General features: G+C 39.0%; 1 pseudogene; it reads right to left on the bottom strand.

Moving 5' to 3' along the window:
* Positions 1–7,392: 7,392 nt before the first annotated feature.
* LOC121445934 lies at positions 7,393–13,515 on the bottom strand (annotated as a pseudogene).
* Positions 13,516–24,121: the final 10,606 nt, after the last annotated feature.

Below are 24,121 nucleotides of genomic sequence, written 5' to 3'. Positions count from 1 at the left end.
ATCTATAGATAATTTTTTCATGAAGTCTTCTAAGCACCTGTGCTTGTGTACCAAGCTAAGATCACCTGATGATGCCACAAGGAATGAAGTCAGACTTGGGCTAGAAAGGCCACAACAAGACAAGGCTATGACAGTTTTATTGAGGACACTCAGACTCTGTATTTATCAAATATAGAAGATAATGGCAATTTCTAGGATCAATACTCTTGTAGCTTCCAGGATGTTATGGAATTCCCCTCTGTATGCTGTGAATATGTTTTATTCCCATTGGTTAACACAAAAAAACTGCGTTGAGCACTTGGGAGGCAGAGACAGGTGGATCTCTGTGAGTTCGAGACCAGCCTGGTCTACAGAGGTAGTTCCAGGACAGGCTCCAAAGCCACAGAGAAACCCTGTTTCGAAAAACCAAACAAAAAACAAAAAACAAAAAAAAAACTGCTTTGGGCCTATGGCAACACAGAATAGAACAAGGTGGGAATTCGAAGCAGAGATAGAGGAGAAAAGAAGGCAGAGTGAGGGAGATGACATGTAGCCACTGAAGGAGACAAATGCTGGAAGGAACCTTACTGGCAGGCCACAGCCATGTGGCAATACACAGATTGATAAAAATGGCTTAATTTAAGATGGGAAAATTACTTAATAAGAAGCCTAAGCTATTGAATATGCAGTCTTATAATTAATACAATTTCTGTATAATTATTACAAGTCTGGACATTGGGAAATGAAAAGCAATCTCTGTCTACACCAGGATATAATGAAGTTTACAAGCTATACAGCATACACAAGATTAATGTCTAAGTTCAATTGTCCTGTTAAGCGTACATGATTCCTTGACTACAAAGGGATCATACAAAGTGCAGAAATCAGCCTGAATGCTTACTGCCTAAGGGAATGCAACAGTCTGTCAGGAACTGGGAGGTATATTGTGACCCAGGAACCATGGACTTTAACCTGAAAAACCTATGATACAGGTCTCTCAAGCCAGTTAGGTTGGGCCAACTGCACGGTTCCCTGAAGAGCCTACTGCCCACTAAAATCCTATGACCTTGACCTCCACTATCTGTCATTACTCTCAACATTCCCATCTTCTAGGTTCTACAAGACCAGCTGATTAAGATCTTTGTCCAGTGTTCTGATATCTTCAGCATTCTTCTCAGAGTCAACATTCCCAGGTCCTTTGCAGCAACAAAATCCCCTTTGAGTCCCATTTTTGTTCTTTCTTCTCTGTTGCTGTTATTAAATTATGCAATCAAAAGAAACTCAGGTAATGAACATGCTTATTTGGTTGTTAACCCTATTTCACAATTCCTCCTTATGACATCTTAGGATAGATAATCAAGCTAATAACTAAAGGCAAAATATGTGGAACCATTGTTTTCTGGCTTTCCCTCTTGCTTTGTCTCTGGCTTATGCTCAGCTAGCTCTACTATCAGAGCTGCTTGTTCAGAGATATTGCCAGCTCAGTGGAAGAGTCTTCCTATATAAATCAAAATCAACACAATCTCTCTCAGATACCTTAATCAGGTATTCTGATCTAGGCAGACTCTCAGCTGGTATTTTCTCAGATCACTCTAAGCTATGTCATGCTGATAGCTGAGGCTAATTAGAAGAAAGAGACAATAATATAAAATAAGTTTTTAAATGTGATTAGTATATTGCCCTTCGATCTTTAAGCAGCAAAAACACAAACATGAAGATAGATATGCCAGGAAATGGAAAGAGGCAAACATCTAAGATAAAGACGAGAAAACTAAAAGTGTCTCTGCACAGAAACTTCCCAAACCAACAAACACTCAAGGAACTCATAACATGAGAAACCTGAAAACAAAATTGGTGAAACCATTATTTTCCAGAAAATGAGTAATATACTTAAATAACGATTAATAAAATCAGTAACACAGAAGGGTAGCACTGACAAACAAAACACACAGACACAATATGGTCCTTTAAATAAAAACTACAAGATTCTGGGGCTGGAGAGATGGCTCAGCGGTTAAGAGCATTGCCTGCTCTTCCAAAGGTCCTAAGTTCAATTCCCAGCAACCACATGGTGGCTCACAACCATCTATGATGAGGTCTGGTGCCCTCTTCTGGTCTGCAGGCATACACACAGACATAATATTGTATACATAACAAATAAATAAATATTTAAAAAAAAACTACAAGATTCTAACCAAAATCAAACTCTAAGAAATCACTGACCAGCACTCATCCTATACACTTCAGTTCTTTATCTTATACCAATAATAGATAAGAGCCGGTTGAGGAGGGTTGTTCCACCAAAATTGGAAAGATTCACTTGAAACCTTCTCATGTCTTAACTTTGTAGAAAATAATTTTGACTACTAAAAAACATCTCACTATCTATAATAAAGAAAAGTATGTCTGTTAGGATCACCTAGACACCATTTTGCTCCGCCTGATTGATGACTGCCTGTACGTCTGCAATCAGAGTGAGGAAATGAAATCATTTTAAAACAAAATGCAAGGTGACTGATTTTTCTAAAGAATCAATGCACACCTAAAGCAACCTGTTTACTCTAATTGCTTTATAAGTAACAAACACTTTTGAAAACAAGTTTATTGCTATTTTTTGCATATGTTTGTGCCATAGTGAGAATGTCTTCCATATGTATACAAGTAACACAAGAAAGAGGGATTCAGAGGCCCTGGATCTGAAATGGTAGAGTTATGAGCCTCACAATTTAAGTACAGGTATCTGAACTCAGGTCACCTCCAAAATGAATATGTGCTGAGCCACCTGTCAACATCCATAATACCTTTTATCCAATAAACCAAAGTCTCTCACAGATTAACAACAAGAGCAATAAAACCTAAATAAATAAAGAAGTAAATAAATGATCCTTGGAAACATGATGCATCAATATTGAGAGGATGTGTATGTTAAATTTGCACCATAAATAAATACAGTACAATGACAATTCCCAACAATTTATAACAGAAAAAAAACTGATTACAAAGCTACATTCATATTGGAAGCACACAGAGTAATCAATGGCATTATGAAAAAAGAGTACACAGGCTGACATAACTTCTTTGTTGGTGGTGGTGGAGGAACACACCTTAAATTCCACCACTCAGAAGGAAGAGACAGGAGGATCTCTGTGAGTTTGAAGCCAGTCTGGTCTACAGAGCAAGTCCCAGGACAGGCTCAAAAGCTACAGAAAAACCCTTTCTCGGGGAGAAAATATTACCACAAAGCTGATCAATCAAGAATGTGTATGATATTTGGGAAAGAATAACGACAATGGAGAGAAAGTCAAGAACAAAGGCGGGAAAACATAGTCAGCTATTAATCAAAAGACCAAACGAAATTTAGTTACAAAACGTGTGATCTTGACCAATGTTATCCAGCTACCTATGATACTATGTGTATAGAAATTAAATAAATAAAGACTTCACAATTTTCACAAAATTACCTCAAAGTGATCCTTAAATGTTGTTTCTGACCCTCCAGCTACTGGTATTTCTTCCAGAGAGACCCATGCTCTAGATCCCTCTCTGCAAATAGATGATCTCCTGCTATGGCTCTGCAGTCTTTTAGTCCTCCTTGTGTTTTCAGGTAAACCCAGCCCCACTGATGCCCATTCCCAAAACAATATAGAATAATTTTTGCTTCCTGTCACATGGATTATAGCACAAGATTGTTGTAAATAGGGGCGGTGGGGCTGTGTTCCCAGCACCCCGGCCGCCTGCTCGGCTAGCTTATGCCCCGAAATAACAACACACAAACTGTATTCATTTAAACACTGCTTGGCCCTTTAGCCCTAGCCCTTACTGGCTAATTCTGTTATCCCGATCAACCCATCTCTAATAATCTGTGAGAACCAGTCTTACCGGGAAGATTCTAGCCTAATCCATCCGGGGTCGGAGCTTCATGGCATGTGTCTGCCCGGGAGTGGGGCATGGCGTCTCTCTCTGAGGCTTCTGCTCCTGAGAGGAGAGCTGTCGAGTCTGAGCTCACTTCCTCTTCCTCCCATTGTTCTATTCTGTTTACTCCTCCCACCTATCTTCTAACCAATAAAATGGGCCAAGGCAGTTCCTTTATTAGCCAATGACCTTCCTCCATCACAAGATATAGACTTTGCCCTATCTACCTGCCCAACACCATACACACCTAACAAACCTCTTCAGCTCAGAAACTCCCTTTGTCCTGTGGAACTGAACATCCATGAATCACACCATTGCAGCTGGTGGTAGCAGAAAGTTAGAAACATTTAAAGCATGCATTGCTAAATCAACATCACTGTAGTTCTACCAGCTTTTAAACAACTTGAAACATCTATAAGACAAACTTGAAAGTAGACTGCAATATTCAGAACTTCTAGAAACCAGATTATCAGTTTTCAAATCTGTCTTCGCACTGTAAACCAAAAGCATGACTCTGTGTGTAGAGTGGACAGTGAGATTACAAGCATACTATCCAACCATGCCAGTGCTGCAGAGTCTCCCTCTCCCCAGGAAATCCATACAGAGGGAGGCTCAGAGGACAAGGAGCACTGCTCAGGTCATTACATAGAACAATAGAACCACAGTCTGGCACATGGTCCATCCAAATCCCAGCAGAAATAACAGATCAACAGACATTCTCTGAACACCCTACACTCACTATGGCATAGCTTGTGGTCTTCCTTACAACTCATTACAACAAAAGTAGAGAAGAATCCTGGAAAGAACCTGCCAGCCACCTGCCACTATTATTCCTGATTGCTAAGACTTTCCAGAGTCCCTCACTGGCTAAGGCCACCCTGATGGGCATCAGAATATTATCAGCTCTCCTAATGGGTGATTAGAGATAAAATTACTCAGACAGCACAGTACTTCCTGCTCTGCCCTTCCAGCCCAGTAGACAGGGCCTAAGTCCAGAAAGTCTGTATTTCAGTACACATTCATCCAATTTCCTAGACCATACCCTGTTCCTCATCCAGCGCACATGATCCTTTGTATGCACACTCCATTACACACTCAATGTGCAGTGCAGCAAAACTATTGCCTCATACCTGGGAAATCCTGCAGCCAAACACAAGTCACAATTACAACTCTTGTTAAAGAAAAATGGGGCATGAATTAGAAGATATTAAGGGGTCATAGTAAGGCTTGGGGACAGGAAAGAGAATGTGGATATGATATAGTTATAATCTCAAAAAATTATTTTGAATAGTTGACACAGGATATAGGGCCATGTGCTTCAGAAACAAGGGATTTATATTAGAACGCATCAAAGACTTCTCAAACCCTTTTGTCTCAAGGTGTATATTTAAAACCAGAAAAATAACATTCCTGTTAGGCCGGGCCACATTTTACTCAAATCAATTTTGGTTGAACTGCTGTAACTATAGCAACTTGGTTTCATGGTAAGTTCAGTTCTTTAGCCAGATTCTTTATTACCCAACGTGTGGAAATAAAAAAATGACCATCAGGACATTTCTGGAGCACCTCAAATTGATTACCTGGTTCTGCATTGCTAATCTCAACTACTGTTAAAATAGGAAAGTTCTCAGCCACTGTCCTGTCTCTCCCTTTCTGCACTGTGAATCTACCAGCTTCAAGCCTGACCTATGTACTCACCCTCTTCATCTACAATAATACACTGAAAGTCAGAGAGACTGGAGGTCTCTCATTAGCTGCTTTATTTTTCCTTCCCACTGACCAGTCAAGATCCAGTCCTGAAGAAGTTGAAGGACTATCTACCCAGCACTGGGCAGCAGAGACAGGAATAGGTTTTCAAAGCAATTCTCAGTTACACAGTGTGAGGCAACAATATTACAAGCTCATAATCTCCCCCACTCTCCACAAACATCAGAGGCCCAAGGTCACCACGAAGAACAATAGAACCTGTCTGACTCAGGGTTCATCCCTGTCCAAGCAGCTCTGACAGCTCAGCCAACCTGCTCTTCCTGGTCTGGGGACAGTTGCTCCTACATTCACCATAACATGGCTTCTGGTCCTCCTGATAGCAAAACAAGAGAATCCTGGAAAGAACTTGTAAACTACCTCTGGTGCTCCTAATTGCCAACCAGAATCCCTTTAGGACCACCCAGCTGGGCTTCGAGACATTAGTAGTTACCCCAGGGGGCAAGCAGAGATAGAATGTCTAAGAAAGCAAACTTCCACCAGGTTTGTCCTTCCATTCTATAGGCAGACAAAAAACTAATCTGGGAAATTTGTAGTTTAATAAAATCTTCCATTCTCCCAGAGCACTTCCTGTTCCTCCTCCAAAGCACCAGGTCCTGTGTGTGGTCTGTGGACCCATGAAATGGCCAGACAGGACATTTATGGAACATCTAAAATTGATCACTTCACTACTCACAGCTAATGTCAATTACAGTCACAGCAGGAAAGCTTTTACCCTCCGTCTTGCCCATCCTTTGTCTGTTGTGACTACACTGGATTTACACTTGGTCAGTGAACTCAATTCTTACATGGCTCCCACTTCACTTGTAAATTCACAATAAAATCTAAAGAAATTGGAGGATACTCATTCACTGATCTATTTCTCCTTCACACCGACCAGTCAAGGTCCAGCCTGGTAGGAGTTGCAGGACTGTCTTTCCAGTACTAGGTAGCAGAGACAGGATTGGGTGTTCACAGCAATTCTCAGTTACATAGTAGAATGCAAGCCTGAGCTACAGGAGACATTAATCTAAACCAGCTGTTCTCATTCTTCCTAGTGCTGAGACTCTTTAATAGTTACTCTTGATGTAGTGATCTCCCCACCTATAAAATTATTTATACTACTTCAAAACTATATTTTTTGCTTCTGTTATTAATTATAATATAAATTTCTCTACTTTCTGATTATTTTAAGCCACTGTTGTGATTGGTTCATTTGATTCCCGAAAAGAATCATGCCCCACCAGGTTGAGAATCACAGCTATAAACTGATATAAATAAACAGATGAATAAATAAACAGCACTTAAAAATAGAATGAAATTCAAAAACTGGGAAACATTGGAAAATAAAAACAAAGAGATTATAGCACTTATGCCATTGAAGAAAATGAAATCGAAAATATGATAACCAATAATTGATTTTTTTTTTTTTTGGAGTTTTCGAGACAGGGTTTCTCCGTGTATTCAGGAACAAAGTGTGTTTCTTTGTCTTGGTCTTAGTGTCAGGATGTATTACTTTGGCTCCAGTTTCAGAGTCAAAATTATATATTTCACTGGCTCTGGTGTCAGGGTCAGGATGTCATTCATTGGCTGGCCCATTTACCCTACACATAGGGCTTGATAAATTCATAAATTCATTTTACCATGAGTTTTTCAGTACAAACAGTATAAAAAGGACATCATAATGCTAGAAAAGATTGTTAACACTGTCAAATTTATTTCTACAGAAGAAATAGTCTTGTGTTGTATGCAGAAGATTCTTGTTCATTCCTGGCTATACAGACTCAAAATAATCACACAGAAACTATACTAATTAACAGTGCTTGGCCTATTGGCTGGGGATTCTTATTAACTAATACTGACATCTTAAATTACCCCATTCCTAGTATTTTGTATTTTATCACAAGACTTGTGATTTACCAGAAGGGTTCAGGGCATCTGTCTCCTTCAGCAGATACATGGAGTCTGACTCCACTTTCTTTTCTCCTCTATCTCTGCTTGGAATTCCTGCCTTGCTCTATTCTGCCCTGCGATAGGACCAAAGCAGCTTCTTTATTAACAATGGTAACAAAATATATTCACAGCATACAGAAGGAAAACTCAAATCACTGTGTAGTTGATTATAAGTGTTTTGACTGAAGATCTTACCAAATACTTTATAATAAGAAGTTCTCAGTATCTTTTTTAGGTAGTCATTGTTTATTGTAATATACAAAGATTTTAATAGATTGTTGCACACAAAAAGTTTTATTCCTATATAAAGTACAAAACTTTATCATACTGAATACATTCAAATGGTTTCTATGCAGTACGATTTTTCTCATGACTTAGATTATTCATACATTCAAAGGCTTTACCATATTGATGACATTCATAGAGTTTATCTTCACTGTGTGATCTTTTATGCATTTGAAGAGTCCTGTGAAGTGCAAAGGCTTTACCACTCTCATTACATTCATAGGATTTCTCTCCAGCATGTGTTAGTTTATGTCTTTGAAGATGACTTTGATAACCAAAGCCTTTAGCACAATAATTACATATGTAATGTTTCTACCCAGTATGGGTTCTTTTGTTTTCAGAGATCACTATACATGCAAAGGCTTTACCACATTGATTATATTCATAGGGTTTCTCTCCAGTATGTGTTCTTTCGTGTGTTTGGAGACTACTGTGACAAACAAAGGCTTTACCACACTGATTACTTTTATAGGGCTTTATCTCCAACATGGCTACTTTCATGACTTTGGAGATGAATGTGCTGTGCAAAGGCTTCACCACACTGATTACACTCATATGGTTTCTTTACAGTATGGGTTCGTTTATGTTTTTGGAAACTACTAGGATATGCAAAGGCTTTGCCACACTGATTACATTCATACAGTTTTTCTCCAGTATGGGTTCTTTTATGTTTTCGAAGAGTACTGGGATATGCAAAGGCTTTGTCACACTGATTACATTCATAGGGTTTCTCTCCAGTATGGCTTCTTTCATGATCTTGGAGACTCTTGGAATATGCGAAAGCTTTACCACACTGATTACATTCATAGGGTTTCTCTCCAGTATGGCTTCTTTCATGATATTGGAGACTACTGGATCTTGCGAAAGCTTTACCACACTGATTACATTCATAGGGTTTCTCTCCAGTATGGGTTATTTTATGCTTTCGGAGAGTACTGTGATCTGCAAAGGCTTTACCACACTGATTACATTCATAGGGTTTCTCTCCAGTATGGCTTCTTTCATGAGTTTGAAGATAAATGTGCTGTGCGAAGGCTTTACCACACTGTTTACATTCATAGGGTTTCTCTCCAGTATGGGTTCGTTCATGATTTTGAAGATGAATGTGCTGTGCGAAGGCTTTACCACACTGATTACATTCATAGGGTTTCGTTCCAGTATGGCTTCTTTCATGAGTTTGAAGATAACTGTGCTGTGCGAAGGCTTTACCACACTGATTACATTCATAGGGTTTCTCTCCAGTATGGCTTCTTTTATGTTTTTGGAGACTACTTTTTTCAGCAAAGGCTTTACCACACTGATTACATTCATAGGGTTTCTCTCCAGTATGGCTTCTTTCATGAATTTGAAGATGAATGTGCTGTACGAAGGCTTTACCACACTGATTACATTCATACAGTTTTTCTCCAGTATGGGTTCTTTTATGATTGCGGAGAGTATTGGGATGGACAAAGGCTTTGTCACACTGATTACATTTATAGGGTTTCTCTCCAGTATGGGTTATTTTATGCTTTTGGAGATTACTGTGATCTGCAAAGGCTTTACCACACTGATTACATTCATAGGGTTTCTCTCCAGTATGGCTTCTTTCATGAGTTTGAAGATGGTCTTGCCGTGCGAAGGCTTTACCGCACTGATTACATTCATAGGGCTTCTCTCCAGTATGTGTTCTTTTATGCAGTTGAAGAGTATGGTTACGTGTAAAGGTTTTGCAACACTTGTTACATTCATAGGGTTTCTCTCCGGTGTATGATCTTTTATGCATTTGAAGATGAGTGTGATATGAAAAGGCTTTACCATACTCATTTTCTTCATAAGGTTTCAATCTAGTGTGTGTTTTTTCATGCCTGTGAAGACGACATGCAAAGGCTTTAAGACACTGAGTATATGCAGAAATTTTGACTTTCTTCATCCCTACAATGATAATGGTACATGTGAAAGCATTACTACATTTAATACATTGTTGAATATTTTTATCTGTATAAATTAATTTTACAATTTAGTCTATTTTAAGAAGAATTATATGTTAAAGTTTTATCACCATGTTTACAATCTTGTTTTTCCCCTTCATTAAGGCTTGCTTTTTCATCTTTGAGGATAACTGATAACAGCCTTTATTACATGATTTACATTTCCAGAAACTTTTTTTTGTATGAGAATTTTCATGTATTTGAAGAGAACTGAAAAAACTCAGAGCTTTACTACTCTTATTGCATTCATAATGTTTCCTATAATGTGAGTGAAATTACATTTGCTAAGTCTACTAGGACAAACAAAGTTTTTACACAGTCCTAGTACTCATGGTGTTTTTCTGAAATGTGAGCTTGTTGATATATTAACAATGAGACTAGCAAAACAATGACTTGTATAGCTGTACATCAAATTCAACAAGTATACTCAACATAGGGACTGCTGTATATCCTCTATTTGTTCTAAGAGAGAGGTATGTTATATTTCTTCACTTCACTATACTCATGTGGCTTGTATCCAGAGTAACATATGATATACTTAATAAAGGAAGAATAACAAATGTCAAGCTTCCACATTGAGTTCACAGTTTGACTTTCTGTCCTCATAGACTTTTGGTATCTGGATTGAGGCCTCTCCAGGACAGCTGTCCCTTGATTTGTGACTCTAACTGCCCCCTCACTAAACTTAACACAGTCACAAGTATATGGGATAAACTACCTTTTCTATGGAATATTAGTGTAATAGAGAGTTTTAGAGATATACTTATCATGTTTTCAACATGTATATCTTTAATAATATGAATACTATGAAATAAATGCACTGACAATTTTACAGTATAGCTCTCATTGTATTATGATTGAAATGGAAATATAGATTAAGGCATCATTTCCTTGATTCCTTTCTTAAAGAATGACTTGCAAATGCAGTTCACCTATATGAAATTAAGGTATATGATTTTGTGATAATTTTAATAATCATCAATGCACTTTATTACATTGTTGTTTTGGTTGAAAACATATAGGATACATTATAAATTCTTCAGGGGTACATTTGTATGAGCTTATACATGGAAATTACCTTTCATATCTTCTAGAACTTGGACAATGTTCTTCAATATTATGGTCTTCCCAATTATATCCTAAAATATAGTGACAGAAAAATGTATGATATATATTAAAAATTGTAAAAAATTTAGTTACCATATAAGCAAAACTTAAAACCATGCCTGATTTCTTTACCCATTCTTCTTTCTCAATCATATTACAAAAGAGCATCATTAACCAATGAACACTTGTCCCCTTATTTGATACATGAAAGATAATTCAGTCTTACCTATAGTAGTGAGGTTTCTGTAGGTCTCTACCATCACATCTTTGTAGAGACTCTTCTGGGAAGGATTCAGCAAAGTCCATTCTTCCCAAGTCAAGTCGACATGCACGTCATCATAGGTCACTGCACTCTAAAATATCCCATACATGTGTACAACAGAAAGTATGATTTGACAACACTGTAAATGTGTACTTCTTTGACAATATAGTCATATAATTCTGGTGCTCCCCATACTTATTCCATGACATAGACATCATAATTTAATCACCAAGTCACTTTAGAAGCAAACTGATCCCGAAGTTCACCATTGCCATTTCTGAACCATTTGAATGGGATATCACCTTGCAAGAGAAATGCCTACTACTCAACAATGAAAGATACATAAACAGATCTACAATACAGAGTACAGATAAGAGAAATTGTATGAATGATTAATTTCTGAGTACAGATAAGAGAAATTGTATGAATGATTAATTTCTGACAACAAAAAAGAAACATAAGATGAAACACCTGGATGCATTGAATCATTCCTCTAATCCTTGTACTCAGAACGCTAAAGCATGAATATTTCTCTGCCTCTGAGTTGAATATCAGCCATGCAATCATTTCTAGGGCAGCCAGAAATACGTGTTAAATACCTCTTTCACATGATAAAAATCAAACAAACAAACATAAAACTTATGAATAACTCACAGGTATTTGCTGAAGTTTCTACAAAAGTTAGGCATTCACATCAACTATTTATTCATCTACCAGAAACCTAAAGTGCCCCAATTTAAACTGCAACATAAATAAGATTTGACTAAAAGGCACTGTGTGTTTAAAAAGTTACAAATGGACAAATGAACATAATAGCAATTAATATGCTGATTACAAATAATCAACACAGAGCAGGAAAGATGGCTCAACAGTAAAGAGTCCTCCTGGTCTTGTGTACCAATGACTTCCATGGGGGAAAATAACTATGCATTACTCCAAGTGCAATGTTTCTAGTACCATCTTTTGATCAATGTAAGGAAGGAACAGGTACTCACATGGTGCATAACCATGCATACAGGTAAAATATTCTTTTTAAGATAAAAATTCAAACAAAGCAGGCAGAAAGAAGGTTATGCACCTGCAATCCAATGACTCAGAAGGCACAGGTAGTATTAATGTCATGAATACATGCCATCCAGGGAAAGATAATGATACCCTCTGTAAAATTTAAAATTTAAGATATGGGTGAAGTTCACTACAATAGCGTATGCTTGATAAAAAAAATTGATATAAAAACAAAAAAGTCAGGAATGCGGGCCCACCTTAAATCTCAGCACTATGGAGTCAGAGTTAAGAGGTACTCTGAGTTTGAAGCCAAACTGGTATATAGAGCTACTTTCAGGACAGCTAGGGCTACACAGACAAACCATGTCTTCAAAAATAAATCAACAAAAATAAAAAGAGTAGGCTACCAAACAACCTTAGCACCAAATAGCAGCTAGTTCTACTAAACCTTATGTGATTTAGTGATAGAGTTTATGATGGTGGGGAAGTAATGACAGAAAGATGACTGATTAGTTTCAACCACAACACAGTAGGCACAAAGAACAGAAAATGGGTTGAGGCTATAGAAACTCATATATGGGATTCCAATCTGTATGCTGTGATTATCATTGGTTAATAAAGAAACTGCTTTGGGCCTATAACAGAGCTATAGGACAACTCCAAGGTGGGTTGGGAAAACTAAGCTGAATGCTGGGAGAAAGAAGGCAGAGTCAGACAGAAGTCATGTAGCTTGCAGAAGACAGATGCTGAGAACTTTATCTTGTAAGTTATACCCACATTGCAATACACAGATTAATAGAAATTGATTAAATTAACATGTAAGAGTTAGCCAATAAGTCGCTAGAGCCAATGAGCTAAGCAGTGATTTAATTAATACAGATCCTGTGTGATTGCTTTCGGGCTGAGCAGCTGGGAACTAACAAGCAGTTTCCCATAATAAACGCGACCACGAAGCCAACTAAAATCCACTTACAATCTTAGAGAGCTTGGAAAGGAATTCTAGACACTAAAAAATGAAGTTTAGCTACATTTCTTTCCCCAAATGGGCTTTGCTTACTGGTGACATGCTTTGGCACCTTTAAGAGAGGTTTTCCTGATTTAGAGGTAGCATAAAAAAAAGCTGCACCATTTTGAAATGCCGGCTTTCTGGGCTGTGCTGTCAGCACGAACTCTGACTCTTTCTGGAGGACCAGTTATGGGGTCTGTGAGAAGATTGCTAATGGCAACTGAGACCCCGTGAATGCCTGAAAATGGGGCAATGTACATGGCTCTCGGAGGCAGCAAATGTGCCTCTACCATCTTGGACTGTGTGGAGCAAGCAGCCAGGACATATTTTCTCTACCAATGGCACAGCTTAAGTTCATAAGAAGTGCTTAGCATTTTAAGAAGCACACTCCTGAACAGGAAAGAATTACAAATACACAATAGTACAATTTCATACATAAAAGACCTCTAAATGAGACAGAGTGTGTTTTAAAAATGTGCATAGAGTTGGGAGAGAAAAGGAAAATAATAGAGTTATAAAAAGATGTAAATGGCTTATAAAAAATGAAACGAAGTCTTTAAAGAGACAGAGAACAGACAGTCATAAATTAAAAGAGTAAGGACAATAAAATAAATATTAAAAAGTAATAGAATAAAAACAACTAACCCACGTAAAGAAGGACTGTATACAGAGTGTCTGGATTATGTATATTATTTTGTTTTCTTTGAATTTTTGAATGAGGAAATAAAAACATTTTCAAACCAAATGCAGAATAATAATTTTTTTTAAAGAAACAGCATATGATTTGTATTACACACCTAAAGCAACTTGCTTTGCTCTAATTGATTTATGAATCACAAGGATTTTGGAAAAGAAGTTTATCCCCACATTTTGTATATGTTTATGTGTGAGAAAGAATGTCTCCCATGTGTATACAGGTGACATATAAGAAAAGAGGATGTCAGATCCCCTGAATCTGGAGTATGAGGTGGTTCAGAGCCTCCCAACTTGGATATTGGGATACAAACAGGCCTAATAATTTCGAGTCACTAAAAACTCTTAAAATATAGACAGGCATGAGCTGAGCAACACTTCAGCTATATCACTCTGGTTATCTATGGGGAAAACACTTTGTAAATTTGTAAAGCTACTATCAAAATCAAAATAGCAGTTCCTCAGAAAATTGGGAATAGATCTACCGCAGGATATTGTTGTACCAGTCTTGGGCATATACCCACAGATGATCCATCCTATGGTTAGTTTTTTTTACTCTTTGGCTCTTTTGGAAGCCCACCATCCAGTTCCCAAATAAATCACACGGAGTATTATTCTTACCTATGAATGCCCAGCCTTAGCTTGGTTCTTGTCAGCTTTACTTAATTTAAATTATTCTATCTACTTTTTGCCTTGAGGTTTTATCTTTATTCTATATACCTTTCTTTACTTCCTACTCTGTGGCTGTGAAGTGGGGTGGCTAGTCCCTGACATTCTCCTCTTTCTCTTCTTGGTCCTCAATCCTTCTCTCTTTCTCCTTTTATTTATTCTCTCTGCCTGGCATCCCAACCTATCCCTCTCCTGCCTAGCTATTGGCCATTCAGATCTTTATTAGACCAATCAGGTATTTTAGGCTGGCAAAGTAACACAGCTACACAGAGTTAAAAAATGTAATGTAAGTTTGGGGTGAGTTTTGGACCCATGTCAGCAGCCCAAGACAGGAAACTCAGAAGTTCCTCATCCTCCCTATACTTCCTGGGCTCCCTGCTGGGCCAATACTCCCAGCATACTGCCTCTCTCTTCCTATCCCACCCAGCTTGCATCCAGAACCCTCCCCCCTTCTGCCTCCCTTCCCCCTTTGGGGCGCTGGGGCTAAATCCCGAGGGCAACCTAGCGGGCGGGATCTCCTTTGTTTCAATAGCCTGCCTGCAGCAAGCAAGGTAGGTGCTTTGTTTACGAGCTACCCAACCAGCACAGAGATCTGATCTCGGCACCAGAAGAGACATCACTCCACCACCAGGAGAGCCATCACTGGGGAGTGCCATCACTGGGAAGGTACATCAGTAGGCAAGGAGACCTGATCCTGTAAAAGAACATCCATAGGGAAGCATTCGGAGGAAGTGATGGGCAGGCGCCAATGCAAGAATTCACCCAACAATCTGAAAAACAACATGAAACCACCAGAACCCAGCGACCTCACAACAGGAAGACATGAACACCTTAATCAAGAAGAAGTAGAAAAAATTGACTTTATAAATATGATAGACGCCCTTAAACAGCATGTAAAAAATGCCCTTATAGAAATGGATGAGTAGTATAACAGAAAGTTTGAAGAACTGAATAAATCAGTGAATGATACCCTAGGAAACCAAGGAAAAACAATCAAACAGATAATGGAAACAGTTCAAGACTTGAAAACTGAAATGGAGGCAAAGAAGGAAACACAAACAGAGGGCCGGCTGGACATGGAAAATCTAGGTAAACGAATAGAGACTACAAAAACAAGCATAACCAGGAGAATACAAGAGATAGAAGAAAGAATCTCAGATTCCGAAGATAACAAAGAGAAAATAAACGCACTGATCAAAGAAAATAGTAAATCCAACAAACTCTCATCACAAAACATTCAGGAAATCTGGGACACAATAAAAGACCAATCCTAAGAATAATAGGAGTAGAAGAAGAACCTCGTGGTGCTACACAGATTATTAGAAATGGGTTAATCAAGATGTGAGAATTAGCCAGTAAGAGGCTAGAACTAATGGGCTTGGCAGTGTATAAAAGAATACAATTTTGCCGGGCAGTGGTGGCACACACCTTTAATCCCAGCACTCGGGAGGCAGAGGCAGGAGGTTCTTTGTGAGTTCAAGGCCAGCCTGGTCTACAAGAGCTAGTTCCAGGACAGAAACCAAAAACTACAGAGAAACCCTGTCTCGAAAATAAAAAAAAAAAAAAAAAACTGTGTGTTATTTCGGATGTAAAGCTAGCACTGTGGGTGGCCAGGCGCGGGGAACATAGCCCACCACTCCTTCTACACTATGACATCTTTTGGTCAGTAAATAGCTAAGCTCTGACCCCAAACATGCTTTTTTATCTAAATATGATCAAAATATCAAACAACACACTGCAACCTCTCATATAGCTCACTCTTGCTACTTCCACACCCCTATGCACTTCTCCATGGCAGAAGTCCCATAGCTTGGGTATCTCAACATCCTGTGGTCTGAAATGTGACCCAGCTTCATCTCCACCACTTCCTTTAATGAACTCTCAGAATCTCTTCTTCACTGGGGATCTGACTCTGCCAAACAGAGATGGGCAAAATACTGATGACCTGATCACAAAAAAAGAATCCATGACCTTTATATTTTGCATCTTTCTTGTTTTCTGAATCAGTATGACATAGGTAATCCTGCCAAGATTTGATGGACCCTACAAAGCTTGGACCAAATTTGCTGCAAGTTCTATATGATGTTGCTCCTGGGACAAGGAATTACTTTGTGTACTCTTTCCAAGAATTAAGGGCTTAGTTAGATCCAGTCTTACATATGGAGCATGTTCCTAGACTTCAAATGTACAGCCAGGCTCTTCCCTTTAATGGTGCTAAAATAGTTGACAAACTCTGCATCCTTTTACCACTGGACTGCCATCTGAAACTACCTAGTATTGTTTTACTTAACAAAACACACTGTTTTGATGTGCGATGTCCCTCTGAATGCTGAAAATATGTGTTGCTTTCTTTGGTTGATGAATAAAGCTGTTTTAGCCTATGACAGGGCAGAATATATCTAGCTAGGAAATCCAAACAAATACAGAGAGAAAGAAGGTGAAGTCAAGGAAACTCCAAGAGCTGCAGGCAGAACAAGATGTGAGGTAACAAGTCATGAATCAGGTAGCAAATATATACAAAATATTGGTTAATTTAATTATAAGAATTAGCTAGTATTAGTCTGAGTCATTGGCTAAATATTTATAATTAATATAAGCCTCTGAATGGTTATTTCGGAGCTGGAAGATGGGAAGGAAAACTTGCAGCTACACTCGTCATCTTTTTCTTCTTGTTTTTTTCACTGTAGACCTGAATGAGTCATCAGTAATAACCATCCAATAGAAGCAGTATTTTGTATAGGAAATCAGTTTATAACTCTGTAATTCTGCCTAAGGTCTTTTTCAGGACAAGGAGAGAATAAGAAAGATTAGGACAAAAATATCACACAAATGATCTATAGATAATTTTTTCATGAAGTCTTCTAAGCACCTGTGCTTGTGTACCAAGCTAAGATCACCTGATGATGCCACAAGGAATGAAGTCAGACTTGGGCTAGAAAGGCCACAACAAGACAAGGCTATGACAGTTTTATTGAGGACACTCAGACTCTGTATTTATCAAATATAGAAGATAATGGCAATTTCTAGGATCAATACTCTTGTAGCTTCCAGGATGTTATGGAATTCCCCTCTGTATGCTGTGAATATGTTTTATTCCCATTGGTTAACACAAAAAAACTGCGTTGAGCACTTGGGAGGCAGAGACAGGTGGATCTCTGTGAGTTCGAGACCAGCCTGGTCTACAGAGGTAGTTCCAGGACAGGCTCCAAAGCCACAGAGAAACCCTGTTTCGAAAAACCAAACAAAAAACAAAAAACAAAAAAAAAACTGCTTTGGGCCTATGGCAACACAGAATAGAACAAGGTGGGAATTCGAAGCAGAGATAGAGGAGAAAAGAAGGCAGAGTGAGGGAGATGACATGTAGCCACTGAAGGAGACAAATGCTGGAAGGAACCTTACTGGCAGGCCACAGCCATGTGGCAATACACAGATTGATAAAAATGGCTTAATTTAAGATGGGAAAATTACTTAATAAGAAGCCTAAGCTATTGAATATGCAGTCTTATAATTAATACAATTTCTGTATAATTATTACAAGTCTGGACATTGGGAAATGAAAAGCAATCTCTGTCTACACCAGGATATAATGAAGTTTACAAGCTATACAGCATACACAAGATTAATGTCTAAGTTCAATTGTCCTGTTAAGCGTACATGATTCCTTGACTACAAAGGGATCATACAAAGTGCAGAAATCAGCCTGAATGCTTACTGCCTAAGGGAATGCAACAGTCTGTCAGGAACTGGGAGGTATATTGTGACCCAGGAACCATGGACTTTAACCTGAAAAACCTATGATACAGGTCTCTCAAGCCAGTTAGGTTGGGCCAACTGCACGGTTCCCTGAAGAGCCTACTGCCCACTAAAATCCTATGACCTTGACCTCCACTATCTGTCATTACTCTCAACATTCCCATCTTCTAGGTTCTACAAGACCAGCTGATTAAGATCTTTGTCCAGTGTTCTGATATCTTCAGCATTCTTCTCAGAGTCAACATTCCCAGGTCCTTTGCAGCAACAAAATCCCCTTTGAGTCCCATTTTTGTTCTTTCTTCTCTGTTGCTGTTATTAAATTATGCAATCAAAAGAAACTCAGGTAATGAACATGCTTATTTGGTTGTTAACCCTATTTCACAATTCCTCCTTATGACATCTTAGGATAGATAATCAAGCTAATAACTAAAGGCAAAATATGTGGAACCATTGTTTTCTGGCTTTCCCTCTTGCTTTGTCTCTGGCTTATGCTCAGCTAGCTCTACTATCAGAGCTGCTTGTTCAGAGATATTGCCAGCTCAGTGGAAGAGTCTTCCTATATAAATCAAAATCAACACAATCTCTCTCAGATACCTTAATCAGGTATTCTGATCTAGGCAGACTCTCAGCTGGTATTTTCTCAGATCACTCTAAGCTATGTCATGCTGATAGCTGAGGCTAATTAGAAGAAAGAGACAATAATATAAAATAAGTTTTTAAATGTGATTAGTATATTGCCCTTCGATCTTTAAGCAGCAAAAACACAAACATGAAGATAGATATGCCAGGAAATGGAAAGAGGCAAACATCTAAGATAAAGACGAGAAAACTAAAAGTGTCTCTGCACAGAAACTTCCCAAACCAACAAACACTCAAGGAACTCATAACATGAGAAACCTGAAAACAAAATTGGTGAAACCATTATTTTCCAGAAAATGAGTAATATACTTAAATAACGATTAATAAAATCAGTAACACAGAAGGGTAGCACTGACAAACAAAACACACAGACACAATATGGTCCTTTAAATAAAAACTACAAGATTCTGGGGCTGGAGAGATGGCTCAGCGGTTAAGAGCATTGCCTGCTCTTCCAAAGGTCCTAAGTTCAATTCCCAGCAACCACATGGTGGCTCACAACCATCTATGATGAGGTCTGGTGCCCTCTTCTGGTCTGCAGGCATACACACAGACATAATATTGTATACATAACAAATAAATAAATATTTAAAAAAAAACTACAAGATTCTAACCAAAATCAAACTCTAAGAAATCACTGACCAGCACTCATCCTATACACTTCAGTTCTTTATCTTATACCAATAATAGATAAGAGCCGGTTGAGGAGGGTTGTTCCACCAAAATTGGAAAGATTCACTTGAAACCTTCTCATGTCTTAACTTTGTAGAAAATAATTTTGACTACTAAAAAACATCTCACTATCTATAATAAAGAAAAGTATGTCTGTTAGGATCACCTAGACACCATTTTGCTCCGCCTGATTGATGACTGCCTGTACGTCTGCAATCAGAGTGAGGAAATGAAATCATTTTAAAACAAAATGCAAGGTGACTGATTTTTCTAAAGAATCAATGCACACCTAAAGCAACCTGTTTACTCTAATTGCTTTATAAGTAACAAACACTTTTGAAAACAAGTTTATTGCTATTTTTTGCATATGTTTGTGCCATAGTGAGAATGTCTTCCATATGTATACAAGTAACACAAGAAAGAGGGATTCAGAGGCCCTGGATCTGAAATGGTAGAGTTATGAGCCTCACAATTTAAGTACAGGTATCTGAACTCAGGTCACCTCCAAAATGAATATGTGCTGAGCCACCTGTCAACATCCATAATACCTTTTATCCAATAAACCAAAGTCTCTCACAGATTAACAACAAGAGCAATAAAACCTAAATAAATAAAGAAGTAAATAAATGATCCTTGGAAACATGATGCATCAATATTGAGAGGATGTGTATGTTAAATTTGCACCATAAATAAATACAGTACAATGACAATTCCCAACAATTTATAACAGAAAAAAAACTGATTACAAAGCTACATTCATATTGGAAGCACACAGAGTAATCAATGGCATTATGAAAAAAGAGTACACAGGCTGACATAACTTCTTTGTTGGTGGTGGTGGAGGAACACACCTTAAATTCCACCACTCAGAAGGAAGAGACAGGAGGATCTCTGTGAGTTTGAAGCCAGTCTGGTCTACAGAGCAAGTCCCAGGACAGGCTCAAAAGCTACAGAAAAACCCTTTCTCGGGGAGAAAATATTACCACAAAGCTGATCAATCAAGAATGTGTATGATATTTGGGAAAGAATAACGACAATGGAGAGAAAGTCAAGAACAAAGGCGGGAAAACATAGTCAGCTATTAATCAAAAGACCAAACGAAATTTAGTTACAAAACGTGTGATCTTGACCAATGTTATCCAGCTACCTATGATACTATGTGTATAGAAATTAAATAAATAAAGACTTCACAATTTTCACAAAATTACCTCAAAGTGATCCTTAAATGTTGTTTCTGACCCTCCAGCTACTGGTATTTCTTCCAGAGAGACCCATGCTCTAGATCCCTCTCTGCAAATAGATGATCTCCTGCTATGGCTCTGCAGTCTTTTAGTCCTCCTTGTGTTTTCAGGTAAACCCAGCCCCACTGATGCCCATTCCCAAAACAATATAGAATAATTTTTGCTTCCTGTCACATGGATTATAGCACAAGATTGTTGTAAATAGGGGCGGTGGGGCTGTGTTCCCAGCACCCCGGCCGCCTGCTCGGCTAGCTTATGCCCCGAAATAACAACACACAAACTGTATTCATTTAAACACTGCTTGGCCCTTTAGCCCTAGCCCTTACTGGCTAATTCTGTTATCCCGATCAACCCATCTCTAATAATCTGTGAGAACCAGTCTTACCGGGAAGATTCTAGCCTAATCCATCCGGGGTCGGAGCTTCATGGCATGTGTCTGCCCGGGAGTGGGGCATGGCGTCTCTCTCTGAGGCTTCTGCTCCTGAGAGGAGAGCTGTCGAGTCTGAGCTCACTTCCTCTTCCTCCCATTGTTCTATTCTGTTTACTCCTCCCACCTATCTTCTAACCAATAAAATGGGCCAAGGCAGTTCCTTTATTAGCCAATGACCTTCCTCCATCACAAGATATAGACTTTGCCCTATCTACCTGCCCAACACCATACACACCTAACAAACCTCTTCAGCTCAGAAACTCCCTTTGTCCTGTGGAACTGAACATCCATGAATCACACCATTGCAGCTGGTGGTAGCAGAAAGTTAGAAACATTTAAAGCATGCATTGCTAAATCAACATCACTGTAGTTCTACCAGCTTTTAAACAACTTGAAACATCTATAAGACAAACTTGAAAGTAGACTGCAATATTCAGAACTTCTAGAAACCAGATTATCAGTTTTCAAATCTGTCTTCGCACTGTAAACCAAAAGCATGACTCTGTGTGTAGAGTGGACAGTGAGATTACAAGCATACTATCCAACCATGCCAGTGCTGCAGAGTCTCCCTCTCCCCAGGAAATCCATACAGAGGGAGGCTCAGAGGACAAGGAGCACTGCTCAGGTCATTACATAGAACAATAGAACCACAGTCTGGCACATGGTCCATCCAAATCCCAGCAGAAATAACAGATCAACAGACATTCTCTGAACACCCTACACTCACTATGGCATAGCTTGTGGTCTTCCTTACAACTCATTACAACAAAAGTAGAGAAGAATCCTGGAAAGAACCTGCCAGCCACCTGCCACTATTATTCCTGATTGCTAAGACTTTCCAGAGTCCCTCACTGGCTAAGGCCACCCTGATGGGCATCAGAATATTATCAGCTCTCCTAATGGGTGATTAGAGATAAAATTACTCAGACAGCACAGTACTTCCTGCTCTGCCCTTCCAGCCCAGTAGACAGGGCCTAAGTCCAGAAAGTCTGTATTTCAGTACACATTCATCCAATTTCCTAGACCATACCCTGTTCCTCATCCAGCGCACATGATCCTTTGTATGCACACTCCATTACACACTCAATGTGCAGTGCAGCAAAACTATTGCCTCATACCTGGGAAATCCTGCAGCCAAACACAAGTCACAATTACAACTCTTGTTAAAGAAAAATGGGGCATGAATTAGAAGATATTAAGGGGTCATAGTAAGGCTTGGGGACAGGAAAGAGAATGTGGATATGATATAGTTATAATCTCAAAAAATTATTTTGAATAGTTGACACAGGATATAGGGCCATGTGCTTCAGAAACAAGGGATTTATATTAGAACGCATCAAAGACTTCTCAAACCCTTTTGTCTCAAGGTGTATATTTAAAACCAGAAAAATAACATTCCTGTTAGGCCGGGCCACATTTTACTCAAATCAATTTTGGTTGAACTGCTGTAACTATAGCAACTTGGTTTCATGGTAAGTTCAGTTCTTTAGCCAGATTCTTTATTACCCAACGTGTGGAAATAAAAAAATGACCATCAGGACATTTCTGGAGCACCTCAAATTGATTACCTGGTTCTGCATTGCTAATCTCAACTACTGTTAAAATAGGAAAGTTCTCAGCCACTGTCCTGTCTCTCCCTTTCTGCACTGTGAATCTACCAGCTTCAAGCCTGACCTATGTACTCACCCTCTTCATCTACAATAATACACTGAAAGTCAGAGAGACTGGAGGTCTCTCATTAGCTGCTTTATTTTTCCTTCCCACTGACCAGTCAAGATCCAGTCCTGAAGAAGTTGAAGGACTATCTACCCAGCACTGGGCAGCAGAGACAGGAATAGGTTTTCAAAGCAATTCTCAGTTACACAGTGTGAGGCAACAATATTACAAGCTCATAATCTCCCCCACTCTCCACAAACATCAGAGGCCCAAGGTCACCACGAAGAACAATAGAACCTGTCTGACTCAGGGTTCATCCCTGTCCAAGCAGCTCTGACAGCTCAGCCAACCTGCTCTTCCTGGTCTGGGGACAGTTGCTCCTACATTCACCATAACATGGCTTCTGGTCCTCCTGATAGCAAAACAAGAGAATCCTGGAAAGAACTTGTAAACTACCTCTGGTGCTCCTAATTGCCAACCAGAATCCCTTTAGGACCACCCAGCTGGGCTTCGAGACATTAGTAGTTACCCCAGGGGGCAAGCAGAGATAGAATGTCTAAGAAAGCAAACTTCCACCAGGTTTGTCCTTCCATTCTATAGGCAGACAAAAAACTAATCTGGGAAATTTGTAGTTTAATAAAATCTTCCATTCTCCCAGAGCACTTCCTGTTCCTCCTCCAAAGCACCAGGTCCTGTGTGTGGTCTGTGGACCCATGAAATGGCCAGACAGGACATTTATGGAACATCTAAAATTGATCACTTCACTACTCACAGCTAATGTCAATTACAGTCACAGCAGGAAAGCTTTTACCCTCCGTCTTGCCCATCCTTTGTCTGTTGTGACTACACTGGATTTACACTTGGTCAGTGAACTCAATTCTTACATGGCTCCCACTTCACTTGTAAATTCACAATAAAATCTAAAGAAATTGGAGGATACTCATTCACTGATCTATTTCTCCTTCACACCGACCAGTCAAGGTCCAGCCTGGTAGGAGTTGCAGGACTGTCTTTCCAGTACTAGGTAGCAGAGACAGGATTGGGTGTTCACAGCAATTCTCAGTTACATAGTAGAATGCAAGCCTGAGCTACAGGAGACATTAATCTAAACCAGCTGTTCTCATTCTTCCTAGTGCTGAGACTCTT

The sequence above is a fragment of the Microtus oregoni genome, unplaced genomic scaffold (assembly GCF_018167655.1).
Source record: "Microtus oregoni isolate MIOR12 unplaced genomic scaffold, Mior012 000003F_ref0000135, whole genome shotgun sequence".
Classification (NCBI taxonomy): domain Eukaryota; kingdom Metazoa; phylum Chordata; class Mammalia; order Rodentia; family Cricetidae; genus Microtus; species Microtus oregoni.
This window is presented reverse-complemented; position numbering and strand designations above follow the sequence as displayed.